This window comes from Belonocnema kinseyi, chromosome 6, assembly GCF_010883055.1.
Source record: "Belonocnema kinseyi isolate 2016_QV_RU_SX_M_011 chromosome 6, B_treatae_v1, whole genome shotgun sequence".
Classification (NCBI taxonomy): Eukaryota; Metazoa; Arthropoda; class Insecta; order Hymenoptera; family Cynipidae; genus Belonocnema; species Belonocnema kinseyi.
The window spans coordinates 41,200,592-41,222,211 of record NC_046662.1 but is presented as its reverse complement, the minus strand read 5'-3'; the positions used below and the strand labels follow the sequence as shown (position 1 = coordinate 41,222,211).

The 21,620-nt window shown below is 28.4% G+C and overlaps 1 protein-coding gene across 1 annotated transcript in view; it reads right to left on the bottom strand.

Annotated features, from left to right (window-relative positions):
- Positions 1-21,620, bottom strand: part of LOC117175116 (putative polypeptide N-acetylgalactosaminyltransferase 9) — a 524,817-nt gene that overhangs the window by 336,361 nt on the left and 166,836 nt on the right. The window contains exon 2 of the mRNA XM_033364686.1: positions 16,123-16,155. The gene's annotated coding sequence lies outside the window, so the exon portion shown is untranslated. The remainder of the gene's footprint in view (positions 1-16,122; positions 16,156-21,620) is intronic.

The window sequence follows — 21,620 nt, the reverse complement described above, 5'->3', positions numbered from 1 at the left end:
ATACATGAATATAATTGATTTATCAAAATATTTGATTGACCCAACAACATTTTTTGCTGAATCAATCAAACACTGCATCTTCCAAGAGATTTGGTTAAAACAACCAACAAATTGGTTGGTTCAACTAAATATTTTGTTTTTCATATAATAACTGGATCCTATGTTTCAGAAGAAGGAGAAGGAGGAGGAGGAGGAGGAGGACGGGGAGAAGGAGGAGCAGCAGGGAAGGAAGAGGAGGCTCAGGAGGACGAGGAAGAGGGGGAGAAGAACTAAGGACGATAAGAATGAAGGGAAAACGATTCGATAAAAAAGAAGAGGGGATATTTTTCCCCTCTAGTTTTGTTTTTCCATACTCTTAACCTCAAAGTGGTAAGATGCTTCTAGTTACCAAATTGTGTTAATTCCACCAAACCGTTTTCTGAGAGTAGACTGAGAATTTCTTTACTATTTATGAGACTGAATAAACAGATTATCATACAAAAAAAGGCCAAATTATAAAATCTTAAGTTCAAACAATAAATAATTTACATTTGAACAAAGCATTAATAAAAAAATATATATTAGTTCAAAATAATCAATCTTCATACAAAAATGGAATAGTTAAATTTTCATTTACAGAATTAATTTGCATTAAAAAAAAAAACAAGTTTTTAACAAAATAGTTTAATTTTGAAAAAAAGAGATACATTTTTAACTAAACTAATGAATTGTCGCCAAAAAATTAATTTTCAATCAAAAGGGTTAATTTCTTACCATATGAGACAAATTTTCAACCAAAAGCCAAAACTTAAACGAAAACTGAATTTTTAACTACAAAAATTTATTTTTAATAACCAAATAGATGAATTTTCAACTTAATTCATGGATCTTCAACACAAAAAAAGGATTTTTTAAAAAAGTAATTAGATTTTCAAGCAAATAGTACAATTTTCAATACACAGACATGCTTTCTTAAGAAAAAGTTTAAAAGTTGATACTTCAACCATAAAAGATTTCAAATTTAAATTCAAGACGGTTGACACTTTAGCCAAAAAGTGTTCTAATTTAAAAAAATAGTTGAATTCAAGGGTGGATTCTTCAATCAAAATTTATTTTTTACTAATAAAGATGAACTTTCAACAAAAATAATTAGTTTTTAACTAAATAGTTCAATTTTCAACTAAAAAAGACCAATTTGCAAACAAAGAAGGAATATTACTATTTTTAGGTACTTTAAAAATTAATTTTCATCCAAAAACTGAGGCATTTTTTCAATGAAATAGTTGATTTTTTAATCATAGAAATTAATTTATGGCTAAAATTATGAAATAACAAACAAAAAATTAACGTGTAACAAAGTATTTCAATTTTTTACCATGTAGTTGAGTTTTCAACCAAAAAAGATTATTTCGCAATGAAAAATATCCAAATTGTTAATATTTCAAAAAAAGACTTCAATATTTTAAAAACCTACTTTATATGTAAAAGAAAAATTTAATTATAAATTTATAAACAAGTTTTTTCAACAAAACAACTAAACTTTCAACCATAGAATACAATTTTCAACCGAAAAGATGAATTTTCATTAAAAACCATTTTTTCCAACTACAAAAGTTCAATTTCCCAACCAAAAAAGGGAATACATAAATTTCCAGTAAAAAAACTTGTTTCAGGCAAAAAAACGAATTATCAAATATAATTATAAAGATTTAACCAAAAAAGTAAATATTTAACAAAGTAGTTCAACTTTCAACCAAAAAAGATTCAGTCTATCAGTAACGTCCACGAACCGAATCAGTAATTTAGACGGACCTAAAATGGAACTGTCATTGACAATATTAAATTGCTCATATGTTAAAAAGCCCTTTTTCAAAGTTTTATTTAAAAATTCAAAATTGCATTCTTTAGAGATTAGTTGAAATATTTTTCAAGTGGTATTTGTTTAACAAAATCAGCTCTCTGGTATGGGACTCATCTGTGTGATTAATCGCAGATTTACAGAGAATTCTTAGAAATTTGAAGTATTTCTTTTGTATCATTTCAGGATATAATTATCCGACCAATCGCATCCGGGAATGGCCGAATTTTCTGAATATCTGGCTGGTTGGTCACGACAAGCAGAGAACCGGTTTTGCGTTGAGCCACGAGGATCGATCCGCACAGGGTACTGAAGTGCATCGTGACGTTCGTAATCGATGCACCGACACAGTGTGGCCCATGTAGCATTCATGCATCAGACATAGTGTGCCATCACAAATCCTCATCGAAGATCACGAACAATCATTCTCGGTGGATCTGCCGGTAACGTACAGGAAATTGCTCGGAGGCTTTTCTCATGAAAACCTAGTGCAACTCTGAACAGCAAAAAAAGCACGTGTTCTTAATGGATAGGATGTGGCCCATCCCTCTGACCTCAACCGAAGTAGCCATTAACACTATACCAACAACTAGAGCCAAATTAGATATTATGTTTCCAACTTACACTGAGGAAAATGATTGAGGCTATTAAAGACTTGGAGACTACAGAAGCAAAAAAATGAATTCAATATTTCAAGAAAACTTTGATTATATTAATTACACGTTGCTACTTCTATAGCAAATAAAACATTTTTGTCTATTAAAAAAAAAGTTTATTTCTTTTATCAAACATGTTGCTGATGGGTTTATGTAGGATCCAACTTTATAATAAAGAAGAGTTTTGATGAAAACCAAAAAAGAAGCACATTCTCCTCCCATAGGAGATGATATGACCCACTCATGTGATCTCAAACGAAGTAGCTATTGATAAGAAATCAATAACTACAGAAAATATTGTCACCAGGTTTCCATGTGACACTCAAAAATTTAGTCTAGACAACCAAAGACTTGTTTTCTATAGAAGCAACAACATAATTTAAATATTTCAACAAAACTTTAATTAGATTCATTACATGTTGCTCCTTCTATATCAAATGAAACAGTTTAGTCTATTTTATTAAAATGTTATTTGTTTCGTCAAACATGTTGCAGCAGGGTTTATGTGGGATTAAACTTTGTGATAAACACGAGTTCTTATAAAAAACAAAAAAGAGGCACATGTTCCTTTTATTAGATAAGATATGGCTCATCCCTGTGAACTCAAACGAAGTAACCATTGATAAGAAATCTACAACTACAGTAAAGATTGTCACTAGGTTTCCATCTGACTCTGAAAAACATAGTCTGGACAACCAAAGGCTTGGTTTCTATAGCAGCAACAACACAACTTAAATATTTCAACAAAACTTTGATTAGATTAATTGCATGTTGCTTCTTCTATAGCGAATGAAGGAGGTTTCTCTATTTTGTTAAAATGTTATTTTAACAAATTTATTTTTTTTAATTTTAAATTTATTTTTTGTTTTATCGAACATGCTGATTTGGGATTTATGTAGGGTTCAACTTTTAATAAAGAAGAGTTCTTATAAAAAACAAAAAAGAGGCACATATTGCTCTCATTGGATAAGACATGATCCATCTCTGTGACCTCATCCGAAGTAGCCATTGATAAAAAATCAAGCACTGCAGCAAAAATTGTCATTAGGTTTCCATCTTACACTGAAAAACATGGTCTAGACAACCAAAGACTTCGTTGTTTTACAAGCAACAAAATACATTTTATATTTCAACAAGACTTTAGTGGCATTAATAAAATTTTATTTCTCCTGTAACAAACCAAAAACATTTTCCTCCATTTTTTTAGAATGTTATTTGTTTTATCAAACATGTTCAGGGTAGCCACTGTTTTTTAAATTTTTATCCTCTGCATTTTTCCCTGTTCTTTCGATAAATATTATTGATTTCTCTCGGTTTAAAAAAAAAAACTTTCTTCACGAAACCCATAGCATACGTATATTGAACGATTTTGAACAATTAAATTAGAATAAGATGAATTTGAATAATTTCGAAATCAAAGCGCTAAAAATTAAATAATTTTATTTTGATTTAAATTAATTCAGATAACGAATTTTATTGAGTGATAGTGATAACAAAACTTTTTATACTACATTCAAATTTCAAATATTAAAACTAAATTTATATAGCTCAAAAATTTATTATTTTAAAATAGCTAATTACACTTTCCAAAATTTAACCAATGAAATTTGAATTGCAAAACCTACGAAAGAAGAAAATTAGAAATTCAGAGTTCAACATGTAAATTCTGAACTCTACAATTTTAACCATTTAAAGTTACCGAAATTATTAATTGACAGATGTATTGATCTCAGGTAATTTTTTTTTATCTTTTCTTCATTTTAAACTTCATTCTTAAAGACATGTGACGAGAGGGTCACGTGACCAAACCTGGTCTTTGATTTTTCTTTCCCAGCTTACGTCTAAACGAAATGAGGTATCACTCTGAAAGTTTGGGAAATGAAAGAGGAGGTAATAAAGTCCATGTCTCTACTTTGTTCCGGTGAAAATGTTGAGAAAAATTTTTTTTTTAAGAAAATACCAGTGGAAGTTTTCTTTCCCAACTTACGTCCACACGGAATGAGATATTGTGTTAAAAATTTGGCACGATAAATAGAAGGTATGCAAGAATTTGTCTCTAGTCCTAAATAATTAGAATAGCGAAAAAATTTTTTTTTTTAATTTCTATTCTGGACAAATACCGATCGTGCTGTCGTCAAACCTTGCAAGCAATTTGCAATGTTGTCAATGGGCTTCAAACTTCTAGGGGTGTGTAGGTAAAACAGATTGCATGATTACCGTAAGAGAAAGTTAAAAGTCAAACTTCTGATGCAAAACCTAAATGTGTCCGCCGATAATCATTATTTGCATAAATAAACTTTTTTCTTCCTCCAACTCTTTGCAAGGCCACAAACGATCCTTTAATATTGATTGACATTTCACGAAAAAAATTTCCACGTTATTTAAACTTTTATTTTTCAATATGGTTGAAAAAATATTGATCTTAGGCCTGACTTGATCAGCTGTTACACTCATCACATGGGCTTAATTGAAAATCTTCCTTTAAAACTATTATTCATTATTAAAACTTTCCAATTAAATATTTTTAAAGTTAAAATTATCTATTCGTTTAAATATTTAACTAACAATTGGACAATTTTAAGATATATAAATTGAAAATTAAAATAAAGAATACAAAAAAGAATTGCTGTAATATGATTTCAGTGTTTGCAATTGTACCATTTTAAGGGTTTTAATTCAAAATGACTTTATATTTACTCATAATATTATTTAATTCAAAACTACCAAAGCTTTTAATATTAAATTTTGATTTATTCAATATCAGACTGGTTCTAAAATTTGGAATAATTATTTGAACTTAAAACTACAATATTATGAAACTTTAAATTGAAAACCTTCAATAAATAATCTAAAAATAAATTAAAGAAAAAAATTAGCATCTAGACCTCAAAGATTAAACTGTTTTAGAATTGCGCATTTAAAAATATAATTGTACTTTTAAATTATAGACATATTTTAAAGAAGATAAATATATTATTATCAAGTATCATAACATGTAGTTCCAAGTGACATTCAAAACGACTGAATATACTTTAAAATAAAAAATTTGATTTCTGCAAAAGAAATTAACTGACATTTTCCCCGTTTCAGATTTCGGGACCTTGAAAATTAATTTATTCTAAACACTTTAAAACACAGTAAACCCCAGGAATAAATTTTATCTTTTAAAAAGATAAAAACGTTGCATCACGTTTATCTGATGAAAGATAAAATATATCTGACAAAAGATAAATTTTATCTGACCTAAATATTTTTTTTGACATAGGTTATATGTCAGACAGCTGCATCTATTTTCACAGAAAAAATGTCCTTCATAAATTTAAAAATCACAAATTTTAAAAGTCTGTGTAAGAACACTCAACCAACTTCAGTCCCTTACTTTAGTTGAAGTAATCTTGAGTTTTCTATCGACCCTGATGTAGACTTCAAAAATGGTAAATAAACACTATTTGGTATAAACTAACCAAAGTGCAAACTGTGTATTCAGTAAGTGTAGGTGAGTGATTTTTGGGTTTAAAATAAGTGAAATAAAGTGAGAATATTTAAAATGGAATACCGCGAGAATTTTTAAATTTATGAAGGACATTTTTTCTGTAAAAATAGACGCAGCCGTCTAACATATAACCTATGTCAAAAAAATATTTACGTCAGATAAACTTTATCTTTTTTTCAGATAAATTGTATCTTTCGTCAGATAAACTCGATGCAACGTTTTTATCTTTTTGAAAGATAAAATTTATCCCTGGGGTTTACTGTGAACTTATATGCTTTCTGATTGAAGGCTTCAAAAAATTATAAAATGAGGGGTATACGCAACAATATAATTTCGATATTTCTACTAAAATTGTTTTTATAAAAGGCAAAAAAAGAAGCACATTTTTTTCTTATTGGATAAAATATAAACCATCTCTTTGACCCAAATCTAAGTAGCCATTGGAAAGACATTACCAACTTCAGCCAAAAAAAAACCGCTAGGTATCCATCTTACACTGCAAAATGTGATCTAGAGTTTAGACAATCAAAGACTTGGCTACTATAGAAGCAATAAAATAGTTTTTTTTATATTTTAATAAAACTTTGGTCGCACTAACCAGATTTGTTTTTTCTATAAAAACTAAACATTGTTCTCTAAATAATGGTTTTTGCTACTAAAAACTTGGCTGCTATAGAATCAACAAAATAATTTCTATATTCAAACAAAAATTGTCTTTGCAAAGGAAATCAAAGCTCATGTTCTTCTTATTGACTATAATATAACCCATCCGTTTTACCTTAATCTAAGTAGCCACTGAAAATGCAGAAATCACTGCATCAAAAATAGTCACTAGGTTTCCATTGTGCACTGAAAATGATAGTCTAGACAACCAGAGACCTGTTGCTATAGAAAAAACAAAATAATTTTTATATTTCAACAAAACTTTAGTGGCACGAATCAAATTTAGTTTCACCTCTAATAAACCAACGATTTTTATCCGCTTTGTTAGAATGTTATTTGTTTTATTAAACATGTTGTTACAGTATTTAATTAGGGTATATCGTTATGATACATAACTGTTTTTATAAGGAACAAAAAAGGAAGCACATGTACCTCTAATTGGATAAGATAATACCAATCCCTCTAATCTCAACCGAAGTAGCCATTAACAATACATCAACAACTACAGCTAAATTAGACATTAGGTTTCTAACTTAGATTGAGGAAACTGGTTTAAGCTACGAAATACTTGGCTGCTATAGAAGCAACTAAATAATTTCAATTATTTAACAAAGCTTTGGTTAGATTCATTACATTTTGTTTCTTTCATAGCAAATCAAACATTTCCGTATGTTTTATTAGAATATTACTTGTATTAAAAATATTGATCCAAGGTTAAATTACGACTGGATTCTGCGATAAAGAACATTTCTTTAGGATTTTCTATGCGAATAAAGACAAGATTAGAAAAAACTGTTTCATAAAATTGAACTTACTTTTTTTGGCCTGGCGGCGTCATAACACTCTTCTTTCGCAAGGAAAAATTTTCTAGTTAGTATTAAAAAGGCCATTTAAACAGTACTCACAATTTAATTTTAAGACAACATGAAACTTACTTTAGGGCAACAGAACCTTCTGAAAATATAGTCAGGATTATGGATCATGGATTATATTATGATTCTAAATTTCTTCATCACAGTAAATCATATTTGCAGAATTTTCTAAAGTTTTCTATTGATTCTGATACAGTTTATAATGACCAAATCCATTTAGAAATACTCATTTCACAGTTTAATCAATATCTTTTATTTATTACAATCCTTGAAAGAATATCTGTAAATTCACAAAAACGAATTTTTTTAAATATTAGTTTAAAATTTGGTACGTTTAATTTAAGGTAGCAAATTTCGGCACTGAAAACCACAACTATAAATGAAGCTCACTTTGTAAGAAAATCGTTTTTTTTTTTTGCAGTTTCAGGTACTTTAGGTTAAAGCATATCGATAATGTTTAGAAATATCTACGCAACTTTTTATTTTGAAAAAAAACGATGTTAAATTTGAGTTGGTTGTTAAAAAATGAGTATGACAAGTGCAGGAATAGCTCTTTAGTTTTTTGGTTCACTTATTCAGAGAAATGATGATGAGGATTCAAGGTTGGACGAAAGTTGTATCTCATGTTTCTTACAAGGTTTTTTTTATTCTTAAGGAATCTTTTCAAACACTTTTGAAGTCTTCATAGATTTAAAACCACTTGATTCTATTTTTTTTTAGTTTTTTCTTTATTTTAAATCCTATTATAGAAGTTTATTTAAAAAAATATCATTTCTGAATTTTACGTAGTTATCATTCTAAATGCTTCAATGTACAACCTGTCAAATTTAAATTTCTAGCTCATTGCAAAATTTTTTTTTTAATTTCCTCATTTTTGGATGATCATTGACTTGGTAAAAAAGAAAGCCTTATCCCCAGCGTAACACACACTCCATAATTTGTCAATATTTATTGTTTTATATGAATGTCTTTGAAATCGTAATAATTTCAATTAATCTCCAGCTCAATTTTAAGATTTTTTTGTGAGTTCCATGTATTTTTGCAAGAATTAAATTTCCTAAGTTAGAGACTAGGTCTCACGCTTACATAAAATAAACTATAGATTCAATTTTGATCTGAAATCATTTTCCAACAAACTTATTTAAAACTTAGGCTATGTTTTCTTTCTGGATCAATCCAAAAACTGAAAAACAATTGAATTGCTTTCCATATTATTATTGCTCAATATCAATCAATTAGGGTTCAATTTTGTTTCAGTACATTTTGAAGCAGCTTCTTTATTCAGAGTTGAACTTTTTTCTGTGTATTGTCTAATTGTCCATCATAAATCAAAATTTATATGGAAGTACCTCCACCAGGCCACTTTTTTCAGCACTACACCACTGCAAATAATTATTTCAATAATAATAAAAAATATGCATCATAGTTTATTATATAATCGCATTTCTTTCAATATGCTGAACCATAACTTTCAATGTCCAGAATTTCAAGAACATAAAAATTGCCATGTTTGCAGGTTCGTTACAGAAGTAAGAAGAGTGTTATAAGCACTTTTGATGATCATGTTTTCCTTGACGTGTGAGGTCTATATTTGTGCAGACACGATACATCTACTTTATTATGTAATTACACATACGTAATCGAGGTGTTTTACAACTTGCTCGGAGCATTGCCATGGTCGGCCATTCACAATGCCTGTACCCAGACTCAGCAATAAAACGACAATGCCAGTACTTGTATACGGAAGCTAAATGCTTTTTTCAAAACCACACCTTCAATTTGTCGTAAAATTTAGCAAGTGCTTTGATAACTATATTGCATTGAATTATTAAATAAATTCGTTAAAACATTTGAACAATAATTATAACAAAAGTTTATAATTGATGAAAACGAAAAATCCGGTGACAGGGTTAATATGACCCAGTGTGTACTCGAATGGTTAAGTATTTTTCGTATCGTCTAGCAAAGGGTATTGCTCCCCTTCATAGAAAGTATTTTATAAATGCTTATAAAAGTATTAAAAAAATTAAAGTTTTAAAAATTGAAGGTGGTCTCGAAAATTTGTTCCTTTTGCAGAAAAATTAATGTAGTATAAATTTGAGCCAAAATCAACAATACCTAATAGTACTTCCTAGTGTAGTTTTTTTTAATTAATTAAAAATATTATTTTAATTATTTTTTAAAAATCGAGAAAAGCTTATAAATACATTTTTTTAATACTGAATTATGCTAATAATTTATTAAGATTAATTTTTAATTCGCTCAGAAAAATTACTCATTCTCATAATGATAATTAAAAATTTAAATGTCCATTTTTGGTTGAAACACATTCTTTTTTTGTTCGAAATTCAACACTTTAGGTAAAAATTGGCCTTTGTTAGTCGAAAATTTAAATTCAACTATTTATTTCAAAATCCACATATTTTGTTAAAAATTGATTTTTTTTAGTAGAAAATGATCTTGTTCTTTGCAAGTTAATCTTCACAATTTTAGTTAAAAATTAATGTTTTAGGTCTGAAGTAAAATTAGTTGACTGAAAGTTAATCTCCTTTGTATAAAATTAATTTTGTTGTTGTTGACGATTCATTATTTTAATGAAAACTTCATTTTTTATTGTTAAAATATAAGCTATTTGATAAGAAACTTGTTTCACTTTGGTTGAACAGACTTTTTTGCCAATAATTGAACTATTCTGTAGAAAATTCGTTTCGTTTTCGGTTAAAATTTTTTTTTTTCAAACTAGAAATGGAACTATTATTCCAGTTGAATATTTCATATAATTTTAGATAAACATTCATCTCTTTTTTTGCAGATTCCTTTTTTTCACTGAAAAAGTAAATATTAAATTTTTCGTTGAAATTGATCTTTCATAGTTGAATTAAAATTCATGTTTTTGGGAGAAATTAATCTTCTTAATCCCTTTAGTAGAACATTAATTTTTTTAAACTTAAAATTCAACTATTTATGTTTTGGGTGACAATTTGTCTTTTTTAGTGAAAACTAAATCTTTGTCGACGAAAATTAAACTATTTAAGTTGAAGATTCATTTATCAAGTGAAAAATTATTCTTTTCGTTCAAAAATAAACGATTGCATTTGAAGATTCATCATTTAGTTGAAAATTCATCAGTTAGGTTGAAAATTGAATTATTTTCTTGAAAATCCGTTTTTTTTTTGGGAAATTAATTTTTTGAACTAAAAGTTTTAACTATTCCAGTTTCTGTTAACAATTAATATTTTTTAGTCGAAAATTTGAATATTTGTTTCCAAATTAATTTAATTTACAATTTTTGCTCTGTTTTGTTAAAAGATGCTTATAATGAAGGTCGTGAATTTAAAAAAATGTTCGCGTTTAGCGGCAAATATAAATATTTCACTTATAATTGACTGACAAAATTGAAAAAGTCAATCACTTTCAAGGTTATATTTTCAATTTGTCCTTATCCTTTAAATTGTTTACGCGAAATGCTTAATTGAGATAATAAATAACCTTAAAGTTGTTTACGCAAAATTCAGTTTACAATGTTTCACAGATCAGTTTGTGAAACGCATTTTTCGTGAACAACTTTAAGGTTATTCATCACCCCAATCGCGCAATTATGATTTTGCGAAACATTATTTTTGTAAACAATTTGAATTTTATTTATTATCTCAATTAGACATTTCGCGTGAACACATTCAAGGTTTAGGACAAATAAAAATATAACCTTGAGAGTGTTTACGCGAAAGTCATATTTGAGATAATAAAGAACCTTGAAGTTGTTTACGCAAATTTTTTTCACAAAATCCTGACTGATCTACTATGAAGAATAAGGTTATAGGAGGCATTTTTTATGTACACGCTAAATTTCGTAAAAGTCAGCTCATTTTTCGTCGCAACTGTACCTCTCATCTCTCTTCCCCCTTCACCCACACCAGACCGACTCATTCTTTCTTTCACTCCAAGCAATGTGAACGAAGGCCACGATCCAGATCTTGGCCTTTGCAAAACCAGTTCGTGGGGCCAGGGCAAAGCCGGGGTAATGTCGAGGCTATTGACCTTAGTTCGATCCGGTAGGGAGTCCACATTTCTCACATTATGACGCATCCTCTGGATTAATTAAGGTTCAATCAAACAAAGCTGCAGATCCACTCACTTGTCCTGAACGATATCAGGGTTAGTGCCGGCACCGTGACACGTTACTAACAATCAATTGTTATCCTATCATCAACGACGGCGATCGAATTAAGCTCTTGGGTGTCCTGAAAGGTAAACTGGTTGAAGCAAGGCATCATGCACAATGACAATATCGCTCCATCGCACATTGCCGTTACATGAGACGGAGGAGAGTCCAATTAGAAAATTTGATCGAATTACTTGGAAAATTTTCTTTGGTAATTCTCTTGTAGGAAAGACAGTTTTCTTGAACTGTTCTCAGGATCTTAGAAGGAGGGTGGCTGTAAAAGTTCATTTACAAGATAACTTCATTTTTTGCAAATTTTTCAGTTTCCCTGACCATTAATCTTCAGAGAACAGCATTTTAATCTTGTAATATTTTTAAGATAAAATTTTTTATAATTTTTATCAAGAATTTTAGATTAAAATTTTTAAAACCTGTGATTTCTTTACCTTCATAAGAAAAATAACTTTCCTACCATAAAAGATGAAGTTTCAATCCAAAAGGAATAGAATTGAAATTCTAACAAGAAAAAATATTTATTCAACAAAGCAGTTTAATGTTTCAGAGAATAATTAAATTCCAACAAAAATAGAAATTTTAACCAGAAAAATGGAATATTCAACTAAAGAATTTGACAATAAAAATATTAATTATAAATAAAATATTTGAATCCTCAACCAGAAATATAAATTTTCAAGAAAATACATCAACTTTCCAACATTATCATTCAGAAAATTTAATTTGAACCTTTAAAAAGCGAATTTTCAATAAAATAGTAAAATTTCCAATCAAAGAGGTGAATTTTTAATTAAAATTACAAATTCTTAACTAAAAATGTAATAATTAAAATTTCAATAACCGAAACATAAATTTTAAGCTGAAAAGTTGAATTTTTAAACAAGTGTTTGAATTTTCAAGCATACAAAGATGAATTCTCATTTGACAAATGTAATAGTTGATATTTACTACAAAAAAATTTAATTTCTACAAAATGAGATGAATTTAAAAAAAAAAATATATCACATTTCAACGAAATACATAAATTTTAGACAAAAAATAAAATCCATTTTCAAGCAAAAATGGAATAGTTGAATATCCAGGAGGTGAGAAAATAGTTAATTTTTCAAAATAATGATTAAACTTTTGACAAATAAGGTATACTTTTTACTACATAGATGAATTTTTAGCATAAAATGTATTAGTTTGGTTTTTTAACAACAAAAATTTAATGTATACAAGAGGAGATCAATTTAAAAAAAAATTAATTTTCAACTAAAATTATGAATTCATAACAACTAATCAAATATTTGATATTGCATCAATAAAAAAAGAGTTTTCAATAAATTATTTAAATTTACAATAAAAATGATTAAATTTTCAAGAAAATAGTTGAATTTTCAAACTGAAAGATGAATTCTCAACATTAAATGAAATAGTTTATATTTAAACCAAACGACAAAAAAGTTTAATTTTCAGTGAAAAAAAAACGAATTTTTAACAAAATGGACTTCTAAGATAAAAGACGGAAATTCAACCAGTAAACTTTTTTCAAGAAAATAATTAAATTGTTATCAAATGAGTTGAATTTTCGGTATAAAAGTATGACTTTCTAACAAAATCCTTAAATTTTAAACAAAATAATTAATTTTTAACTAAATACGTCAATTTTCAAACAAATAGTTAAATTTTAAACTAACATAGAATGGATTTCAGCCAAAAAATGAATAATTGAATTTTCATCGAAAAAGTTTAATTTCAACTAAAAGAAAATCTAATTTTTAACAAAATAGACAAATTTTCAACCAGAGATGAATTTTCAAGTAAAATTATGAATTCTTAAACTAAAATTTAATAGCTAATAATGCAATAATTAGAAAAAAATTTCTACAGAAGTAGTTAAATTTTCAATAAAATAATTAGATTTTCAACAAAGCAGTTAGATTTTCAAACAAAAGCTTGAATTTTTAACCGAATAGTTGAATTTCCAAGTTTAACAAATGAATTCTAAATAGAAAATGTAATATTTAATATTTCAATAAAAAAAGATGAAGTTTCTAACAATTAAAAAAAGATCAATACTCAACCAAAAATGAAAAAGTCCAATTTTCAGTAATTAAGAAAAATTTTCTACAAATAGTCAAATTTCCAACCCAAGTGATGAGTTTTCAACTAAAATCATGAATTCTAAAAAAAATGCGATATTTGATATGGCAATAAGGATAAATTAATTATTAATAAAATATTTAAAATTTCAATAAAAATCATTAAATTTTCAAAAAATAGTTAAATTTTAGAGAAAATAGATAAATTTACAAACTAAAGAGATGAATTCGCAACAAAAAATGTAATAGTTGATATATAAACCAAACGATGGAAAAAGTTAAATCTTTAATAAAAACATGAATTTTCAACAAAATAAACTTCCAAGCCAAAAGAAGACCTTTATGTAAAACAGTTAAATTTTCAACAAAAAGTTCATTTTCAATGAAACTGTTTCATTTTTAACCAAAAAAGAGAAAATTACAAAGAAAGATTAGTTTTCTTCCAAAAAGATGAATTTTTAACTAAGAACATCATGGAAAAGTTACATTCTCAGTTTAAAAAATTGAAATAAGAAAAAAAATTCAACAAAACTGTTAAATTTTTATACAAAGGGATTCATTTTCAACCAAAAAAATTAATTTTTGACAAAGTAATTCAACTTTTATCCAAGTAGATATTTTATTTGTAAACAAACAAAATTACTTTTTGACAAAATTGTTGAATTTAATAAAGAAATAATCATACAAGGCAAACAAATTACTGTCGAAAATATTGTAGAAGGGTGGCAGTAAAAGTTCATTGGAAAAATTCCCTAATTTTTCTCTGACCAATTTTTAAATTTTATTCACCATTAATATTCAAAAGCCGAATTCTAATTTTGTAAATTTTTAAAAATAGAATCCTTTATAAACGATATATGACCATTTAAAACAAAAATTAAAATTTTTTAAATTTACATGTACAAGTGTCTCAGAATGGCCCTCTTTGACAAGAAGGTGTGCATCTCGGGACAGTGAGGGTACGTGGGTTAAAAAGGGAAGTAGCTTACTGGTAAAATAATAATATTATTATTTATTTATTTTATTATTATCTCATTAGTATTTTATTTTATTTTTATTCATTTATTTATAATAATAATAATAATAATAATTATTATTATTATTATTATCCTTGGCAGTATTTTTTAAGTATCTTTTCTAGAGATTCCCTGACTTTTGAAACATTTTTTTGAATGTCCCTGACTTTCCCTAATCAATTAAATTCCCTGACTGTTCCCCATTTCTAGGTTTTCCATATTATATACTCGCGTATCTCTCATGAACAGATCATCTGTAGAAATAATTCTAGAACAGCGTTAATGGATATTTCACTATTTCAGCGAGTTTCAATTAGGATTAAATTCTCTGGGTTCCCTAACGACTTGGATGTCGATAATTCGATAATTACTGTCGACATATATGATCGCTATTACCGCCCATTATGCCATTATAATTATTTTAATCGAAATGTCTCATCATTCCAAAATAGGGGATGAGTATTCAATTATTTTTCATAAGCTTTGCAAATCATCCCGAAATTTTTGGGACCAGTAGATTCCCATTTCCAGCTCATATAAAGTGGCCAATCAAGCTTAACATATTTTTTTAGGCTATTTCCGGTTTCTAGGGTCAAAAATTACATTCAGTCCGTAGGTTAGCGTTCGCAGATTATAAGGTTGTTATCACAGAATTAATAAAAGACTTGCAAAGAATGTTAACCAAACTGAATACTATATAATTTTAAATATTTTTTATTCATGTTTTTATTCTAATGCTTTTATCATTTTTGTGTTTTTTGTTTAATTTTACTATATTTTTTTAATATAACTTTTTAATTAATAATTTTTGGTAAAAAATTACTCTCTAACAAAATAATTAAATTTTAAGCCAAATAATGAAATTTTTAACCGAATAAGATGAATGCTGAACCAAAAATTTAATAGTAAACTTTTTGATTTTAGATAATGAATCTTAAACTAAATTATTCAAAAACATAATTGTTGAACTGAAGAGTAGATCTTTTTAAAGAAAACAAGTAATATTTTAAAAAATTAGTTAGTTTTTTAACGAGATAGTTAAATTTTCCACTTAAAAAGATGAGTTCTCAACAAAAAATGTAAATTTGAACAGAAAAAACAAATTTTCAGCAAAACAGTTAAGTTTTCAATCAAAACGTTGCACTATTAGGAAAATAATTAATTTTTCCAGAAAAATAGTTGAATTTTTAACCAAATGGTTAAATTTCCCACCTACAAAGATTATTATTCATCAACAAAGAGGAGGAATTTTTAACCAAGAAGATTTATATTCTATCGACAACTTTACGGGATGAAATTTGCGAAGTTCAACTAATTTGTTTACCTTTCATCCCGCCTGTCGGTTCAAACTTGGCACCTGAAAACATACAAACAAATATTGCTTTAATGATCAAACGTAAAATAATCTTTAAAATTCCTAATAACTTATTAAACTCAATCACAAAAAAATATTTCTAATCTGAATAAGGTTCAGATTTTTGTTACACATCACTAGTCGTATGAAAAAAAGTTAAAACGTTAATTAAGTCGTACAAACTTTCCCATCTCATATTTGTCCCCTCCTTCAGCTTCCTCTACCATATCCTTTCGCTAACTTTCCCCTTTCTCTACCTTCTCCTTCTTCTAATTTCTCCTTCCCCTACCTTTCGCCTTCCACTATCTTCTACTTCCCTTAACTTTACCCTTCCTCTACCTTCTCCTTCCCCTACCTTCCCCCTTTCCCCTAATTATCTACCTTCTCCTTCCTCTAACTTCTCCTTCCCCTACCTTCCCCCTTTCCCCTAATCACACTCTTCCCATTATACCACCTTCTCAACTTCTTCCGCCTCTACTTTCCTCTATCCTCACTCCGCCTGCTAAAAATATCCTGTCCCGACTTCCCTTCCACAGTTATCACTCCCCCTCTCTCCCTTCTCACTGATATTTACAATCATTTCTACTACTTCTCCAAACATAAACTCACTTCTACCACTTCCTCTCCATAGTTTCTCATGTCTCCCTCCCATAATTGCTCTCACATACTCTAGTTCTAGTAATCTCACTTCCTTAACTCTCCCTGCCCTCTTTTCCGTCTACTTCTCCTAACACAATTCCCCTAACCATCCTACCTTAATTTTCCTACTTCACCTACTAACCAACCCCTGATTTTATCTCCTTTCCCTTCTTTCCCTCCACTAATTTTACCTAACTACCGCTATCCCCCCCCCCCAATTTCATCTAACTTTCCTTAATTTTGCACCCTTCAGTCCCCATACTTTCCCACCCTTAATTTCCTCTAACTTCCCCCACATTACCACCGCTTACATTCCATACATTACCTCCACTTATTTCTTGTCACATCGCCTACTTTCCCTCCTTTAATTTCCCCGCATGTCACCAACTTTTTTTCTCCATAGTTTTCCTCACTTCCACTATATTACCTCTCCTGAATTTTCTGTCTTTCACTGCCCTTCTCCTCATTTATCCTCCTTTCCCCTAATCCCAATCACTTTCCCTACCCTGAATTCCCCTCACTTCATATTATTGTAGTTATTTTTACCTAAATAGTTAAATTTTCTACAAAAAAAATATTATTTTTTAACAAGGTCATAGTTAAAATTTCTACCATGAAAAAAAAGGTTTTTTCACAACTAAGTTAAATTTTCACCTACAAAGTTGCATTTTCAACAAATTAATTAAATTTTCATTAATTTAATTTAATTTTTTTTTAAATTTTCGAGCAAGTATTTGAATTTTGAAGCAAGTATGAAGTTTTTAAACAAAAGAAATGAATTTTGAACCTAAAATATAATAGTTATAAATAAATATAATAATAAACAAAATTTTAATTCAAATATTTTCAAACGGTTGAATTCAACAAAAAATGCTAATTTCTAACCAAATAGTGTAATCCCCAATAAGAAAGATGATTTTTTAATAAAATGTATGCATTTTTTATCAGAAAGTTGAATGTTCAACATATAAAGAATAATTTTTCAACTAAAATTATGGATTCCGAATAAAAAATGTAACAGTCAATCAAGCAACAACGTAAAAATGAATTTTCTATAACATAATTAAATTTTCACTAAAAAAAACTTTATTTACATATCCTTCCCTTATTTCTCCTATTTCCTCATCCCTCGTTTCCCGTCACTCACTCAACCCATTTAACCTCACTCTCCCTTCTTCAGTACCCCTTACTTCCCCTCACATCCCCTACTTTCCTTGTCCTATTTTGCCTACTTACTCTCCCATTTTCCCCCTAACTTCCCCCACGTTCCCAACCCTCACTTCCCTTCAGCTCACATACTTTCGCACACCCCATTTCCTCTCACTTAACCTACATTACCTCCCCTTACTTTCTTGGCCTTCCTTTAACTTTCCCTACTTTCCAACCTCTATGTACACATTAGCTCCCCTTACTTTATTTCACATCACCTACTTCACATTCATGACTTTCCTCTCACTTCACAACAATTTCCCTCCTCTCGTTTTTCCTCACTTCCACTATATTCCTTTTCCTTTCTGCCTTTATTTTCACCCACCCCCTTCTTTCTTCTGCCCGACCCTTTTCCCCCTCACCTTATTCCCCCTTAATTAGTATTATGGTAGTTATTTTTACCCAAATAATTTAATTTTCAACTAAAAAAGATGAATTTTCAACAATTTACTTAAATGTTCAATCAAAATGTTGCGTTTTCAAGAAAATAATAATTTTTTATCAAATTAGTTGCATTTTTAACCGAATAGTCAAGTTTTTCATCAACAAAGATGAATTCTCGATATAAAATTCTTATTTCCCCTAATTTCCCATGGCTCATTTCCCATCACGACAGCTACTCTCCCTCTCATCGTTTTTCCTCACTTCCCTACATTCCCTCCCCTCACTTGCCTTCAATTTCCATTCCCTAATTTTTCTTCCTTTTCTACATTATGCCCTCACTTCCCTGCCCGCATTCCCCCTCTACATTACTTCCTCTCAATTTGATTCACACCCCCCAATTTTGATCCACCGATTTCCCCTCTCTTCCCCTACTTGTCAATCCTTCATTTCCCCTCCTTAGAAAAAAGAAAAATGGACGGACGGGCAGAAATTCGAAAAATGAAAATAAACGAAGGTAATATTTCTATCATTTCGAAAATAAAACTGAATGAACTTGCAGTTTAACCATTCCACTTTTTAGTCAAATGAATTTTGACACTAGAAATCAATAGAGACGGAAAAAGAAAAAATGATCAATGATTTCAAAAACTGAAAACGCAGCATGTATCCAGGTTTAATGTATACTTGAAAAGCAGATTTATCCGCTGTTTTACATGAAGAATGGACAGTGCCAAAACGGTGCGTTCAACTGGACATCCATCAATTTCCCAGTTGCGTCGAAATTGAAGTACCTTCAATATCCGCTATTTTATTTAAAGCCATACGAAAAGAGAAAAAGACAATAAAACAGAGCTGGAAATTATGCTCCGTAATTTAAAAGATAAAATTATTATTTTTTAAATAACTGGTAGTTTTCTACTAACATCTAGCGAAATTGCTGTCTCCAATTTCCGGCAAATTCCCGGATTTCCCGGATCAGCATTAACTATTTTCCCGTTTGTCTCTTGTGCAATCCTAGGATTCACTTCAGAGATCAGAAATAGTGTGAATAGTTTCATAAGTTAAAAAAAATTCAAAATAATATGATACATTTTAAAATAAAAAATAAATAGATGATAAATAAAAATAAATGATAAATAAATGAATAAATCAAAAATAAATGAAATAAATAAATGATAAATTTATTATTATTATTATTATTATTATAAAAAACATTTAAGTGTTGAAATGTTGTCACACGCTTATACTGCCCAACATATCGAAGGCATTTTTGGTTAGAGTTGGATTTTTCATTAGATCATTTTTGTACGGGGCTGTTCCGGTATATATTATCAGTCACGGACGCATTTTTATAATGCAATCAAGTGATCTGATGAGAGCAGTCTGCCCAGACATATTGGATGAAGTCTGGTTTTACCCCATCATTGACGGGCCGGGTTGCAGTCAAGTACACGATGGGGGGACCTACAGCTTAAGGTGGGTTCCGAATCACCAGAACCTCGGTAAAGGTACATTGAAAAATTTATAGAGGTACCGGCTGAGGGATCGAACCCCGAACCTCTGAGGTGATGTCCGATTGTCTGACCAACTGAGCCACCGAGGCTCATTTATTTATTATTATTATTATTACTATTATTATTATTATTATTATTATTATTATTATGGTATTAGGCTGGTCTAGACAGGCCTATTAGACCTACTTAGATTGAAGTCCTTCAGCAAGAGTACATGGGCCGGTGAAGATTTTCTTCTACTCAGAGCTCAAAAAGTGACTTTACTCAAAATGTGGTTTTCTTCAGTTTTCCACTCCCCTGGCAAAACGTGTGCAATGGAAAATAAACATTTGTTCTAAACCAAAAATTTGAGTTTTTTAACTTAATATTTTATAGAATATTAAAAATGTGATATAAAGTTAATTTTAATGTTATTTTTTAGTCTATAAATTAACAAAATGCATATTTATTAATCGCAGGATTCACATTCTTTTCTCTACTCCCCACTTTTTCTGAATTAATACAACCAAATAAGAAAATCGAATTATTTTCAGTTAAAAGTTTATTCTTTTTGATGTAAAACTCTACTATTAAATTTATTGTTAGGAATTCCTCTTGGTAATTGAAAGTTTTATTATTTTATTCGAAATTCATCTTTCTGACAGAAAAATTCAACAATGTCATTGAATTTTTTTTTTTGGCTAAGAAAAATTTTTTTGCTTTAAATTCAAGAATTTTTTGAACCATCATCTTTTTCTTTTAAAAACTCTTCTGTTTATGTAGAAATGTTACCCTTTTTGTTAAAAATGTAACATTCTGGTTGAAAATTAATCCGTTTTAATAGGAAATATACTTTTTAATTGAAAATTCAACTCTTGTAGAAAATTCGTTTTTTACCTCGAAAATTTAACAATTTGGTAGAAAATTTAACTATTTAATTGAAATTTTATATATTTAGTTGAAAATTCATCGCTTTAGTAGAATTTCAATATTTTTGGTTAAAAATGCAATTGCTTGCTTAAAAATTATCTGTTTTAGTTCGGGATACGAGTTTTTTTTTATAATTCATTATTACAATAATTCGGTAAAAATTAATTAATTTTTTGCAGAATATTTAACTGTTCGGTACAAAATTAAATTATTTTGTGTCAAATTCATTTTAAAAAATTTTAAATCAGTTCTCTTAAATAAAAATATGTCTACGCCGTTTTGATTAAAAATTGATATTTTTAGTTTTGAAAATTCAACTGTTTAGTTAAAAGCAATTTGGAAAAAAATCTAAACTAAAAATCATTCAAATAAAATTTGGACTGACATCACATTCATTTTTCAAACTATTTAATTAAAAATTTATGTCATTTTTTAAAAATTTGTCTTTTTTGATTAAGAACAATCGTCTTGGTAGAAAATTTAACTATTTAGTTCGAAATGTATGTATTTTGTTCAAAATTCATCATTTCTTGTACAAAATTAATCTTCTTGGTTGAAAATTAAATTGTTTGGCAAAAAATGGTATATATTATAAATATATTTTTGGCTTAAAATTTAACGCAATGCCATTAACAATTTTTTCTTATTGAAAAAGGACATTTTTTAATATTCATATATATATTGAACATTTCAGAGTGAAAATTTAAACTTTAAAATATAGAATTTTAATTGCTTTATTTTTTTTAACTTTAAATTTGTAAGTAAAATATTTTAATTTTTATGTATCAATAACAATTGAACAATTATTGATTT